Raw genomic sequence first — 14,847 nt, 5'->3', positions numbered from 1 at the left:
GATAAACCCAGTTCAACTTATCCTTGTGGCAATGAATTATGTTATGTTTAATCATGTCTTTTGACGAGCTTACCTAAAGGTGCTTTCACCTTGGTACAATCTTCCAATTGCAGTTGTTTTGTAAGCAACATTTCAGTTGTTTCCTGTAGTTTAGATGCAAAATCATCCATTGAAATGTTCTCTTCTGTTAACACACCAACTGTTAGGTTTGTGGTTAATATCTCAATTCCACTTTTAGGAGGAATCAGTTTGGTTGTGATTTGGACTGATGTTCCAAACTCAACTTCGAATAATTTCCGTCTGGACTTGATTACACGGTTTATGAGCTGCATGATTATGTCCACCTCTTGTTGACTAAATTGACGTTTGGTTTTTTTTCTCAATGATAGGACGACATGAAGTGAACCAAGCTTCCAGGTTTTAAAAACCAAGCTACCTGTTCTGGTGTAATTTCACATTTATCCATAATGTGTAATAATGTGTTTATCTTTCTTTAGTTCCTTAAAAAAAGATTCTTCTATCTCTTGCGATAGAACTTTTGACTTGGCTTTGCGTATGTTACTGTAATCAACTAACACTCCTTCGTCTTGTGAATTGATATCCAAAGCAACTTGCAATTGTTCATATTCCTCTGAGCCTGGAAGAATTGTAGGTTCAAGGTCTTGCATGTTCACTTCGAAATTATTAATTCCTATGTTCTGGACTGCTTCGTTTATGACGTTTTCAATGAGAGTACTCAATCGAGATTTTAGTAAAAACAATCGAGCGTTCTTAAGAAAGCCGTCCAGTTCGGCATTATTTTGTGTGGCCGTTTTACCAACGGATAACTAAAGGCACATGATCAAAAGTTTAGTTGAGTTTGTATTTATCTTGACAATATTTTCCTGAGAATTTCAGAATCTGATTGAAGTCTAGATTTAAATATTTCTCTCAACTTTTCTATTGGACTAGATTTAATTAATTGGATCTTTTCTTTAATTTCATGAAATTTTTTATGATCTACCTATCCTTCATGAAACTTTCTCCAATTTCCATCCGTGTACAAATACTCATATAGCATGGTTATGGCATTTATATTTTTTTCTATATCTTCACTCGTAAGAGGATGTGACAAGCATTGACTTTTAGATGAGTGTAATCCCGTGTTTCTTGTTTTTCCAGCAAAACTTAAATATTTTCTTTACCACTAGGGGAACTGCAGAATTTGCAATTATGCACGGTTGTTTGATGGACGTTCCCAATAGAATAGTTGTGCATGACTTTTCACAAAAAAATACAACCTTTGGGATGGCTACTACTGGAAGGAAAACCATCTACTCCAGTCAAAAATGCTTTACTCAAAGAAAGATCAAATTTTGACACTTCAACTCCTGTTTTAGGAGTAGAACTATTTTTCTTCTGTGTCCAGTTGATTTCTCTTTCAATACATGGGTTGATGATACGCGCAGATATAAATTTATTTTCCGCCATTGCTGCTTACCTGAAAAAGAAAGATTATTTACAATGAGATAATGACCGCACGTTCCCTGATAAGTACGCCAATAATGTCTCATATTTTCATGTAGGACCTCTCGACCACGCACCAAAAAGTTGAAAAATTATTATTACCCCAAGAAATGTAGATCAAAAGTAAACAGTTAGCTGTAGTAAAGAATATCCACGTAAAATAAACACATGGTCACACAGAAACCACAAGGAAATGGGGAAAGAAAGCTTTTTAATCAACCTAGAACCCAACGTTTTTTAAACTTACATTTTTTTTATTTATTTCAAAGTTCAGACGGAGTTATGACTTTCCTGAAAATTTTAGGATATAAAACTCACTAAAAATGGAAATAAAGGTACTTTAATATCTTGAATATATTGTTGTTTTTCTAGCCGCCATATTTCACAATCTTGTTGATCTCTTATTCCCCTCCAATAAGCGGGCCGTCGCAAAATGTTCGTGTGAAGCCGTAGGTAAACAAACGGCATTAACTTAAAATGAGCACTGAGATGGAGTTCGATAAAATCGCCATTACGGTAGGCGGCATATGAGAAAAGTGAGACCCGATACCCTATGTGATACCCGAGACCTGATACCCTGACACCGATACCCGATATCCAAGACCCACTACCCTGACACCGATACCCGAGACCCGATACCCTGATTTTTTTTTATTAATTTTTTTCGGCGATGTTTTATTTCAATAAAAATCTAAATTTTTCGCATTATTTTCTTATTTTTTAAACCTAACATATCAGAGATGATATGTTAAGTTTATTCGAAGCAAGACGTACGTACGTTCGATCGAATGAATAATTAATGAGGAAGTCCAGATTAAGCATGTGAAAGTGTCTGTTCGATGGATTGAATATGAAAGGAAAAAGCAAATAGTGAAGTTCGTGTGTTTAGTGAAGTAATAGTAATTTTAAAACGCGTTTTTATTATATTTTACATTCAATTACAACTACAATGGAATCTAGGTATGTTCTCTTTTAAATAGAAATTGTTTTTCGAGTAACAGAGGCTATGTAATCTCACCCAATTTTTCTTCTAACAGTTACATTTTGAAAAAAGTGAAGTTGATGGAAGCGGGAATTCAGAAAGTAAAAGGAGATGGTTTTTGTGCACTATATGCAGTGTTGGGTGCTATGAAGCAAAAAGAATTTAGCGCGATACCTTCGTTGGATAAGGCGGGGGCAAACCAGGTCCTACATTTCATCCAACATCACAAAAATTGCATGTTGGATGAAATGTTTGACTGGTTTGCCCCCGCCTATAGTCTCATTGAAATGACAAGATATGAACTCTTAAGCAATCTATATTATTACGGAGTGTTTACTGACGATGACACTGATATTATCGAAGAATTTGATGAATACGTAAAGATGAGGAATTATAATCAGAGTATAGTAGATTTAATCATACACGCTATTAGCAATAGCATGCATTTAACTATAAAAATATTTTTGCAACAAGAAAAAGAAAACGTGTTGTACGATCTTAACAATATTGTGCCCAACAGAACAACACCGTATAACAAAGTAGACGTGTTGAAAGTTGGCGAACACTATGATATTTTGACATTGGGTGAGCATCATTTATTTCCGTGTATAATTGTTAGTTTAATACAGACAAGTTTTAATTTGAATATTATTTTTTTTATTAGGCACCCAATTTCCCTAGGCATTAAAAGAGAAAGTGATGATAGAGAATGGATCTGGGTCGGAAAAGTGGGGAAAAGAAGTAAGTTAATTTTTTTCGATAACTTTTCATAGTGAAACAACGTTGGTAAAACGGTAAATATTATCATTCATAAAGTAAAAAATTTATCATTTTTCACTTTTTTATGGTTTAGAACAGCGGGTAGATAACAAACATGATACGCAAAGAAAAGTTATAATAATAGGTAAATAATTTTATTTCCATTTTTAAAACTTGAAGACAAACTTGATATTCTGGATCCTTGGGTATGGAGCTAGTAGAGTTCAACGTTATAATTGGTGATAATTACATAATATTATAGATACAAGTAGTGATAGTGAAGATAACATTTTATCGAAGAATCCATTCGAATACAACTTTCCAACAGGTTAGGAGGTTTAACATTTTTAACAATGTTTTGGTGTGTCTGTTCAATGATTTTTACGTGTCATTAATTATTCGAATTAGATAACGCGGATCATACCAGACAGTAAGAAATCAGACGACCTCTCTTTGGTGACCTGATAGCTTTAATGAACCTTTTCAACAGGATAGCCAATAATAAAAAAAATTATGTTATAGGTATATCGTATTACAATAACGACTTGACGCTACCAATTCTTAAATCTGGAAGCTCTGGGTCATGCGAAACAAAATGGATAGCAGATATGATCATTCGTCAGGACTTTCCTACCGGAAATATTGCTTCTGCAACACCCGTTTATGTTCAACATAATGTTTAATTTGTTGTCGACACAACTAAGCTTGGAGATTGGAGGGATATGAAAGTCGATCTCATTCCTGACATGAAGAGGAAGGCTACAAAAACATTTTACTATGTCACTGATATTGATGGTGAATTGAGATCTGCAGATCAGTTCGAGTCGCACGAGTACAAAGTCACGAGATTTGTTTATTCACATGGACAAACTGGTGATTTTCATAAAGTCATCATCACTGTAACCGAAGGAAATGGTGGAATGAACCCGTTGGTGTACATAAAATACTACTTTGATAGCCACGAACATGCAATAGATATGAAAAAAGAAGAAAAAAATAACCGCAAAACATTGCACTCAACAAGAAAACAATTGCTAGAGACTCGTAGTAATGTTAACAAGAAGGGTAAAAATACTTTCCATAAAGTCAGTGATAACTTGTTGTGAAATTTGCTATCGGTTTAAAGGTTTCGGAATATGTGCGCATACTGTCTGCATAGCATTCAAGTTGAATTTGGTCGAACCTTTTTTAAAGCAATGCGAAAAAAAGACAACGAATGTCAGAAGCCTAGTAGACTTTTCCAAAGAGAAAAACGCGGGCAAAAAGAAAACGAAGGCAACTCAGAGAAGAAAAGGGCTAACGTTAAAAAGGTTCCAATCACAAATTTAATCAATCCACAAGCTTCTGCACAAACGAGAACACCATCAACGCAACCTATTCCACCTTCAGAAACAGTTAATAAACCAGCACTAGTTTCATTGTAGTTCCTGGTGATATAAAACCATTGTTGAGCCAGCAACATATTCGCATATTACGTGCAACAAATATTTCCGTATAATGAAGAAATATATGCATATCAAAATGTGTTTTTATTATCGTTCATATTCAAATAAAAAATTAAAAAAAATAATAAAAAAAAAATCAGGGTATCGGGTCTCGGGTATCGGTATCAGGGTATTGGGTCTCACTTTTCTCATATGTCATTACGGTAGGCTCTGTTCATGCTGTTCTTTTTGCCTTTTTTTCTTTGTAAAACATGACATCAACATCCCAGAGATTCTGTTGGAAAGGCACAAAAGAAGTAAAAACATCCGTGTCACTTTCTCCACTTAGATTTAATTTTCTCTTTATTCTATTCGCCATCCAGCAACCATGTGATCGATTTTGCCGTGCGTTTTTTATCGCATGATTCGTGCAATGAAATGCAATCGCGGTTCTGTAGGCGAAGAGAAATTGGGGTGAGTTTGTTATTTTCATGAAACATTTGATCATGTTCTGGTTGTCAGTTTTCAATAAAAATTTTCAGCATAATGTTTTCTCATGTATATCCTTCAATTTTTACAATAAAATAGGCACCTCTTTTTGCCAACAGGGTGATTACGCGCCTTTAAGTAATGAGTTGTTCGGCCAGTTTCGTCTAATTTACAAACAAATGGACAGCAGCTGTGCGGGATGATTTCCATGATCAGCGAATAACAGCTGTTGCGGTGGTTTGTTTGATTTTTTTATAAATATTTCTTCCATTCTTATTTCATACTCCGTACTTCAGAATCCCATTTTTTTGTCATTTTTCTTTTGAAGAAACGAAATGTTTTTTAACACCCTGCCTCCTATACATGTCACTCACTGGTTAAACAGCACATAACGTACAACCGAAAAAAAGTACTCATCAGGTCCTTTCCACAAACGTTTTTTTATACTTTCTTTGTAATCTATGCTCACATGTATTATAAAAAAAAAAACTTCGTTCCCAGCGCCTGTTGCCAATTAGAAAACCCTGTGTATGTAAAATTAGTAATTGGTTTAAAGCAACGCATAATTTTATTATAAGCGTCTAATAAGGTTTCTTTGTGCCCAGGATCTGAGTTGAGATAAAAATTAATAACTCGCATGTTATTAATTTTCATCTCATCTCAGGAGTGTTCGCTGAGGCATGACTCTCCTTTGATGTTCCTTGCCGAAGTACTATGGTCGATTTAAACAACATTTTTTTACTTTTTGGAAATTTCAGGTAATGCAAAATACCCGAACTACATTTCGCCGATTTTGTTGCTCTCGATTCCTTTGTTTTCTGCTCTAAAATCAGTCGACATTTGGACTCTCTTAAAACAAAAGAAATTTGTGACGAAAGTTGTTGAAATTTACGGAAACAGAAAGAGTGATATTAGAAGATGGGGTGTATGGATGGATTCTGAACTTCTTTCCGATTTAAGATGTCTACCGATGTCAACTTTGTACATTTACTTTTGTAGATTCAAATCTTCTGGCCATAGACACTTTCCAAACGATGTTTCAACATGCTATGAGCCCTTAAAGAGAACACTGTTTTGGGAGAAAGACTTTGACAAAACTTTATGATGTTTTGGTTTGAAATCTCTAACGCAATATCAAAACAATTCCTTCGATACAATAAGGATAAGAAAGAGCCATGGTTTTATTTGGTGTGTAAAATGGCAAAAGCTGTTCACATATTTACTTAAGAAGTTGTTAATATTCTGTTCACTGCCAGAATAAAGCAAATGATATGCAGAATTCCTGGTTTTAAATGATATTTTTGTTTAATAATTATATACACGTGTTCTCTTGATTGTTTCGTAAAAGCTACTGAAAAGAACGAAAAGCACGCGCAAAAAGAGGGGACTGGGGCAGACTAAAAAACAGTGAATGACGCAACAGTTATGCTAACAGGTGTGGAAAATGGTTGTGGTTCTACCAACATGGCGATAACGACTTTAGCATATAAAACTATTGCAACCCTGGCCAGATGGACACAAAAATGCTTATATTGTAGTTAACAATATCTGTTCTTATTAGACTAACAGGGCTAAATATTTTTTGACTGATTGTATATGCTATATCAGTGTTGGTTCTTTCCTATTTGTAGTTTGTTGTGTTGTGGGTTTGTTTTTAATTAGAATAAAAATTTCAAATATCAAGTAGTTTGCCTGTACCTGCATTTTTTAAACTATTGTATATATCTGTTGTTGTTTTTCTTGTTGTTGTTTTTCTTGTTGTTGTTTTTCTTGTTGTTGTTTTGATCTAATAATACCTGACTCCTTTTTCTTCCCTCACTGAAAAGCTGCAGAAGAAGAGGTAGAAAAAAAAGTTATGTAGGCCGGTCTACACACAAGGTGCTTTCGGTTAGGCACATAACAAGTGTGATTAATGACGTGCTAACGTGCCAAAAAGTGTTGACGTGAAATAATGTCAATCTTTTATCCATTATTTACTGATCATGTTTGTCAACTTTATTTCATTCTAATACGCGAGTACATTCCTCCTCGTTTCTTTTTATCAGAAAGTCTAAATTGGATAGTCCTCTAAATTAAAGCCTTACTTTGTTTCTTTTCCATATAACATCTTATTGCGGACGATGTGGCAATATATTAAAAGACAATTAATTCCGTTATATATCACTACCAAATCTCGGTATACGTCACGGGGAATAGTAAAACACGATTACATGGTGTCATTTGTGAAAAGTGAGCCAATAGCACAAAAAGTCATGGGCAAGAATATGATAGTTCTTATGCAGAAATACCACCAACGAATGATTACAAAAGAGAACAACTTCGACGTTGATTCATGTTGTTCTTAAGCTGGCAGTTTAGCTACCCTATTGCTACATTTAGGGTTAGGCTAGCATTTATTATTTCATACTAAGTAAAATGGGTTAAGTTTGCTACAGCTAGCCCGAGTAACAATGAAAGGAGACAACATGTTCGCGCAAAAGATATTATGATAATCATAATTTATATGAGGACGATATATCGTGTATCTAGTAGCCAGACCCTTTCCCGTAAAGGAATCATATTTTCAAAACAGCATGGCTGACAGCAATATTGATAATGAGAAACATTCTCAAATATACGAGGATGCGATTCCACAAGGTATAAATTGATTCATGATACAGCAAAATACTTCTTTTATGCTTCTAGCATCAGAGGTCTAATTATTTTTATTGGTATCAAGTGTCTGTCATGGTGTTTTTGAATTTTCGTATTGATGTCTGAGAAGCTAGCTAGTTAGCTGGTCTAGCCCTCAGCCTTAGTTAAATAGTTTTCAAAGTAATGCATGCCCCATTTGGACTGGGAAAGGAAGCTAGCTAGCTATAGCTTTTAACTGTAGCTAGTATAGCTAGCTAGCTAGCTAGCTAGCTAGCTAGAGTTAGCTATATTTTTTTATGCTAGCTAGCTAGCTTCCTTTCCCAGTCCAAATGACCTTTTCAAAAAGTAAAATGATTTCATCATAGCAGGTGATAGCCGTCATTGTCATTATTGTTATTTTATCATTTGATTTTTAGAAATTGCCAGCAGAAAATGCAAAGTGTGTGGTGAAATAATAGCAAGGAAGCGAAAAACTGTCCAGGATTATGTGCCAGCAGGAAGTACAAATGCTACCCTGCAAAAAGATATAATTCATGGTCGAGTATGTTGCTGATGCCTTACTTATCAATGCGTAGTTTAATGTAAAACAATTGTAATGTGTTTAGATTTTTGAATTTTTGTGATGAGTTTTTAATGTTTGTCTACTTTAGTTGTTAGGTCTACATCAGAAACATGACGTTCATGCATACGTGTTCTATGTTAAAAGAAAAAACTTGAATATTACCACTCATTGCTTTGCCACTCCAGGTTTTGCAGAAAATTTTGTAGGTACAAAAGAAAACATGACCGAATGATTAAGCTACTAAAAGAGAGTTTCCTAGGTATATTTTTTCTCAACCAAATATCTACAGTTGATCCGTAGATATAATTTCGAGAATGTATATAGTATATATGTAAATCTCAACAAAAAGTTTTTATTTTTATTTAGAGTTTCTGAAAAGCAACTCGAATAAGCAAACTGGTATGTGTGTACAGTGCTAAACCTTTTTAGAAGAACTGGTTGTTTTAAAAATGACACTTGCTAAGTTTTCTTTGATTTTCACAAGCTTTGTATTTTTTGTAGATAATGAAAAATCTATTGAACCAGACCCTGAAAAAGCAGAATCAGAATACACAGGTTTACATCTATTTTTTTATGTTAAGTAGTAACATTGGATGTAACATGTCAAATTTTCTATTGAATTGAAGTTGTGATTACAAAACATTTTTGCTTGTAGATATGATAGTAGAGCACATGGATAATGGGTTGAAAAGTAGTTCAGGTGTGTTATTAGATTGAAATGTATGTATATGTGCAAAGAGATGATTTTTGGCTTTTTTGGTTAATTATTATTTCAATTAATGACATTTTTAGGAAGTGATGGTATGATTAACAGGGCCAATGAAGTGGCAACTATTACAACAACTGGTAAGTAAAATCACACTTGATTTCTGATATTCTTTTAAAAGTAACATACATCTTTTGCAGTTTAAAAAAACTGTGACTTTTACCACCTTTTTTGTGTACTTAACTTTTTCTTTTTTGTTCCTTTTCTGCGAAATATGATTTAAGAATATTCTGAAATTCAGTCATTGAACTGTGCTTTGTATCTCAATTGTTTGTTACTTGTAGGTCAGGGCATTAAAGAAGCCAATATAACAGGTAATTTCATAGTGGTAGTTTTGATTAACTTTATTTCTGCTTTTTTTTACTCACCATTTTCTTAATAGCTTTAAACAATTACTGTTTCAAATGTGTTCTAACAACAATGATAATATTTTAAGAAAGTAATGTTGTTTCTGTTGTGGAGAAAAATTATTTTGATGGTAATTTTGTTGATGGAGCATCTTGTAAGTTAAATTCTGAATTTTTAAAGACCATGTGTAAAGTTAAAAATCTGTTGCTAATATATTTGTTAATATATTATTCGATTTAGTATTACCGAAATCGAAATCAATTGGTTGCGTTCTTGCTGCTTATGCTGAACCAGGCCATGATGAAATTTTTTGGCTATTGCGAGTTGTTTCGCTATCAAACAGGAAAATAAAGGGCGTCTGGTTTAACAAAAATGCCACCAGGTTATACAGTATGGGAGACAGTTGCAAAATTGTGTGGAACAACCTTGTTCGTGTAAGTAAGAATTTCAAGCAGTTCTTCGTTATACACGTCGTTAGCGAAGCAGGGGTTTGTTGGATTTCAAAGAAAGCTGAGCAGTTGCTTTTAGACAACTGCAATTAATTATGTTTATGCATGTATTGTATATATTATCTGTTGTACATATCTCCTTTTTATTTTATTATTACAATATGTTTTAGCAGATTTATTGGACACACAGTCCGACTATATTATCAGAACTTTTAAATAACTTTGCTCAAAACGTTTGCTCGGAGTGCTGTGTCCTTAAAAAATTATATTTTAGCAACTTCTAAAGGTTTATATATTCTATGTAGTTTCCTCAAAAAATTATTTTTTTAGCTTCTGGTGTCTAAAAGATCAAATTCTGTCTAAGACGGATTTACCATGAAAATCTCTAGATAAAACCCCATGATTTTTTTAATTTTTTTATATATATTTATTTTGTGCACTTTTTAACTTTTCTATTTATAACTGCATTATCTTTTAAGATGCAAGCTACAATTACGGACTATACTTACTTTAAATAATTTTGTGCTCTCTTATCCTGGGGAATTAGCTTGGGAAACAAGCTAATAAGTATAAAAAAACCAAAGTATCTTTAGATATGCAAAATGCGAGCTCTAAATACAGTTTTAGCAGAAATCTCTATAAGACGGACAACGAGCATCTCAGCATTTATAGTCTTGATGTTAACCCGACTTAATCAAGTTCCTAAGTATAAAATTTACGCCGCTGACGTGATACTGGTCAATGAAGGTCGCCCCTATTAACTGAACGATAGAAAGAAATATGATACGCAGACGTGTTACAATGTAATAGTGTCCCCCCCCCCCCTAATAAGTAAACGATAAAAAGAAATATGATACGCCGACGTGTTGCAACGTAATAGTGTTCCCCCCCTAATAAGTAAACGATAAAAAGAAATATGATACGCCGACGTGTTGCAACGTAATAGTGTTCCCCCCTAATAAGTAAACGATAAAAAGAAATATGATACGCCGCCTACGTTGTACAACGTAGTAGTGTTCCCCCCTAATAAGTAAACGATAAAATGAAATATGATACGCCGACGTGATACAACGTAAAAGTGTTCCCCCCTAATAAGTAAACGATAAAAAGAAATATGATACGCCGCCGACGTTGTACAACGTAATAGTATTCTCCCCTAATAAGTAAACGATAAAAAATAATTAATGCCCTATCAATGAGTGACAAAAGTAGAATGGTTATGTTTACTTAGATATATCAATATCAAAGACTAACGTAATTTTATCTTAAAAACACAATCGCCTCAATAGTTACAAAGTCCAACTTGGATGTGAATATTTGTGTTATGCCATGGGAAATCACCCTTTTTCACACTGACCGAATATAGACTCATATGTTTCCCCATAAAGCAAGCAATATTCATCAATAACGTTCTTTATCTTCTTATTCACAGTAGACTGTTTTCCACGCATAATATGACGACGTTTGCTGGTATCTAAATAACATATAGCCGATAATGACCAAACTGTTTCTCTTTGCATATTATATGTGGATTATTGAAGAAAAAAAGAAGTGAGTTCTTACCTGCAGTTATCTTTATATTCACACCCCACACGACTTTTTCCATAAAAAGTTTTTCAATTTCTTGTTGCAATAGAGGTTTCCATACATCAACAAGTAAATTATTGTAGGATTCGCCCATAGCTAACTCAGTCACACCCAAAGATACAAGTCGGTTCAATTCATTTTGTTTATCCTTGATGTCAAACTCAAGTAAACGGTAATAGGAAGCGTGCTTGACTTGCATGGGGTAGTGTTAATGATGGAGATTTGTCGAACAACCAGATTCATTCATACTTAAGGAAAGCAACAGTGCCTTCTCTGCATTGTTGAGATGTTTTCGTGCTCTTGTCAATTTTATACCTGAATTATAACAAATGTCAGCCATTAGAAAATGTATCCTATTTGGTGGCCACAAGCAAACTATTTCATTCAGTAGTGATCACAGTACCTTGTGCATTATTCTTTATTTCAGATACCCAATTTGCACCTACAGTAACTGTATTCGTTATTCTTGACTTTTGACTTAAATTGTTACTGGACTGTGTCGCAGTTTTAATTTTCAATGTCCAATGAACTATATTGTTTTATATTTACCTTCAGTTATCGCCGTTTTAATTCTTCACTCAATTTAATAATTTTTCTCTTATTCCATCCAAACACCATTTCAGTTATTGTTTCCTCCCTATCTATAAGAAAAAATACCATACAGTATTGCTTCAAAAGAATAAAGTTCTATATTTCTAAATTTTGAGTAGTAGGACAATTAAATCTTTAAAAATCATACTTTCTGGAGCTTGATGTTTTGTTGTAGAACCACACCGTGACAAATGACTAAATAACTGTTCTGTCTCTTCTCCAGTTGCCTTGCCAGTTCCATCAATCCATTCTCCACTCCATAATACCTACAAAGTTAAACATAAATAACCCATACACAAATAAAAAACAAAATTAGAAACCCACAAACCAATAATGACAACAGCTCCTATAACAAAAAAATGATTCATTAATATGTACCTGACAGTCAAAGGCATGACCCTTTGCATGCATAACAGATAATGCTGGCTTAATGCTATTTCCCAATGAAGGTTCCCAACCGTGTTGAAAAGTTCCATAATTTACACATGACATCAGCAAAACAAAGGGTATCCAAATAACTCTCCTTGGAACATGTTAACTGCTTTTTGTGCTATACGGTGACGGCAGGTGACAACTTCAAGACCAGTCTCATCTAAACATTTCATCTTTCGTTTCACATTTTTTGCCGCTGACCATATGCCTCCACATTTATTATCAACTGACACCTACACACCAAACAAAAGACAACATTAAAGCAAAAAAGTGTACATAATAATAAAGTCGTGACTGCACCAAAAAAAATTAGAAAAAATATACTTTTTTTATGTGCATTCCGTCCCCATAAATACCATTTAAATATCTGAAAACACTGTCATTGTGGGCAATGAATTGATCAGAATAGAAAGAATGATTTATCAAGTAATTAATTGATTTAACAGTACCAGGCCAGTACCCAGATTTTAACAGTACATCAACAGTAAATAGATCAATAACAGTACTGCACTGATCACAATAAAGACAATACTTGTGTAAATCATATCGACCTAAAAAAGAAATTTCGCAGATTGCATACAGGAAATTCAGTCCCCACAAAAATTTTCTCCCTAGAAAAATAAAAATATTGTGAAATTATAATACCTAATTTGATAATTGTACGTATAAGTTTACTTTTAAGAGTAATGACAATGCAAGTTTTTTCTAGGTATCTTCTTACTAAGTTACTAGCACCATACTTTGTACAACAGAAATGTAGTTTGTATTTTAGACTATTTTTTAGCTTGTAACTGACGGTTAAATCACTTTAACATGCCACTGGTTTGACTTTTAGTTTGTGAATTATTTCTTTTAGGATAGAAATAATTCACGTAACGAAGCACGCCACGGGAAGGCAAGCCATGGGACTTTTTGCTTCACCTAAAAATAAAAAAACGCAAGTGTTAGAAAAGCATAAATAGATAATATAGCAAAAAAAATTAGTAAACTGAAGAAGAAATACTTGCAATCACAAAACTGAAAAGTAAAAATATGAAAACTTGGTAAAACTCCTCAATCTATTTAGTCAAGGCAAAAAAAATTAATTATAAAGTTCCAAGTCAAAAATAAAACGTTAAATATTAAAATATTTATAAAAAATACAATATTGCCAACATTGTATCAGAAGAGTATAAGCTTCGTGTTTACAATGCATAAAAACGCATAAAAATCACATTTTAAGTCACTAAATAACTTAAAGAAGACTAAATTATTGAAAAGAGAAAATTATGTAGAATTGGCGGGAATTAATTTTATGGATAACAGGGGCTAAAAATTACAGGATTAGATATTTTTTTCAATAAAATTTTAAAAAATTATTAAATACTAAAAACATGCCAAACATCATTTCTTTTAAAAAAGTATATCGTAATTAAAGGAGCAACATATGGCCAAGTAAATGACACTTCAAAAGAATGTTTATACTGCATTGACATGTCATTGTAATTAAAAACCACTAATACATCTGTTCTCCTGTCCCTGTACAGTAGGACTGACAGACGCACATATAGTGTACAATAGCACGACACACCTATAACGTCCACGTCAGCAAGGTTGTACATAACATGTGGACATATAGACGATAAAAGTGTGCTGAAAAAATGTAATATATACATGCTCTGATCCAAATGGGAAGAAAAATATTCTCAATTCAGAATTTGGCTATAAACCACATTTGGAGTATACCATTTCCCATCAATGCATCCTTGTTTGAAGGTTGGGACAATGCTAACTTTAACATCTTTAAATGCTCTTGCTCTAGAAAAAGCAACGTATAACTGGCCATGAGAAAAACATGGCCTGCGCAACAATATACCAACCTTTTCAAAAGTTTGACCTTGTGCCTTGTTTATTGTCATAGCATAAGAGAGCCTTAGTGGCTGTATCCGAAGGTGCAAGTTGCAGCCTTGGAATAAGTACTCTATCACCAATGGCATTCCCAGTAAGTACTTCAGCATCGACACAGTTGTCGTGAAGATGTCTTACAATTAGGCGAGTGCCATTACATAAACCTTTATTTATGTTTATGTTTCTTAATAACATAACAATAGCACCAGATTTTAATTTAAGACAATGAGGAGGCATACCTGAGGGTGTGATACTATTTAAAAATTCCACCGGATATTGATTCCATTCCTCCTCATCATCACAAACAATATCATCTGCACTGAAATAAATTTTTTCTTCACCTGGCAATAACGCCAACACCTGATCATTAATGAGAAGTGAATCATCATTTGTAGGTGTTAGTATTACAGATGATGCCATATTTTCTGGGT

This window comes from Hydractinia symbiolongicarpus, chromosome 1 (assembly GCF_029227915.1).
Source record: "Hydractinia symbiolongicarpus strain clone_291-10 chromosome 1, HSymV2.1, whole genome shotgun sequence".
Lineage (NCBI taxonomy): Eukaryota > Metazoa > Cnidaria > Hydrozoa > Anthoathecata > Hydractiniidae > Hydractinia > Hydractinia symbiolongicarpus.
Note: the sequence above shows the minus strand (reverse complement) of the source record.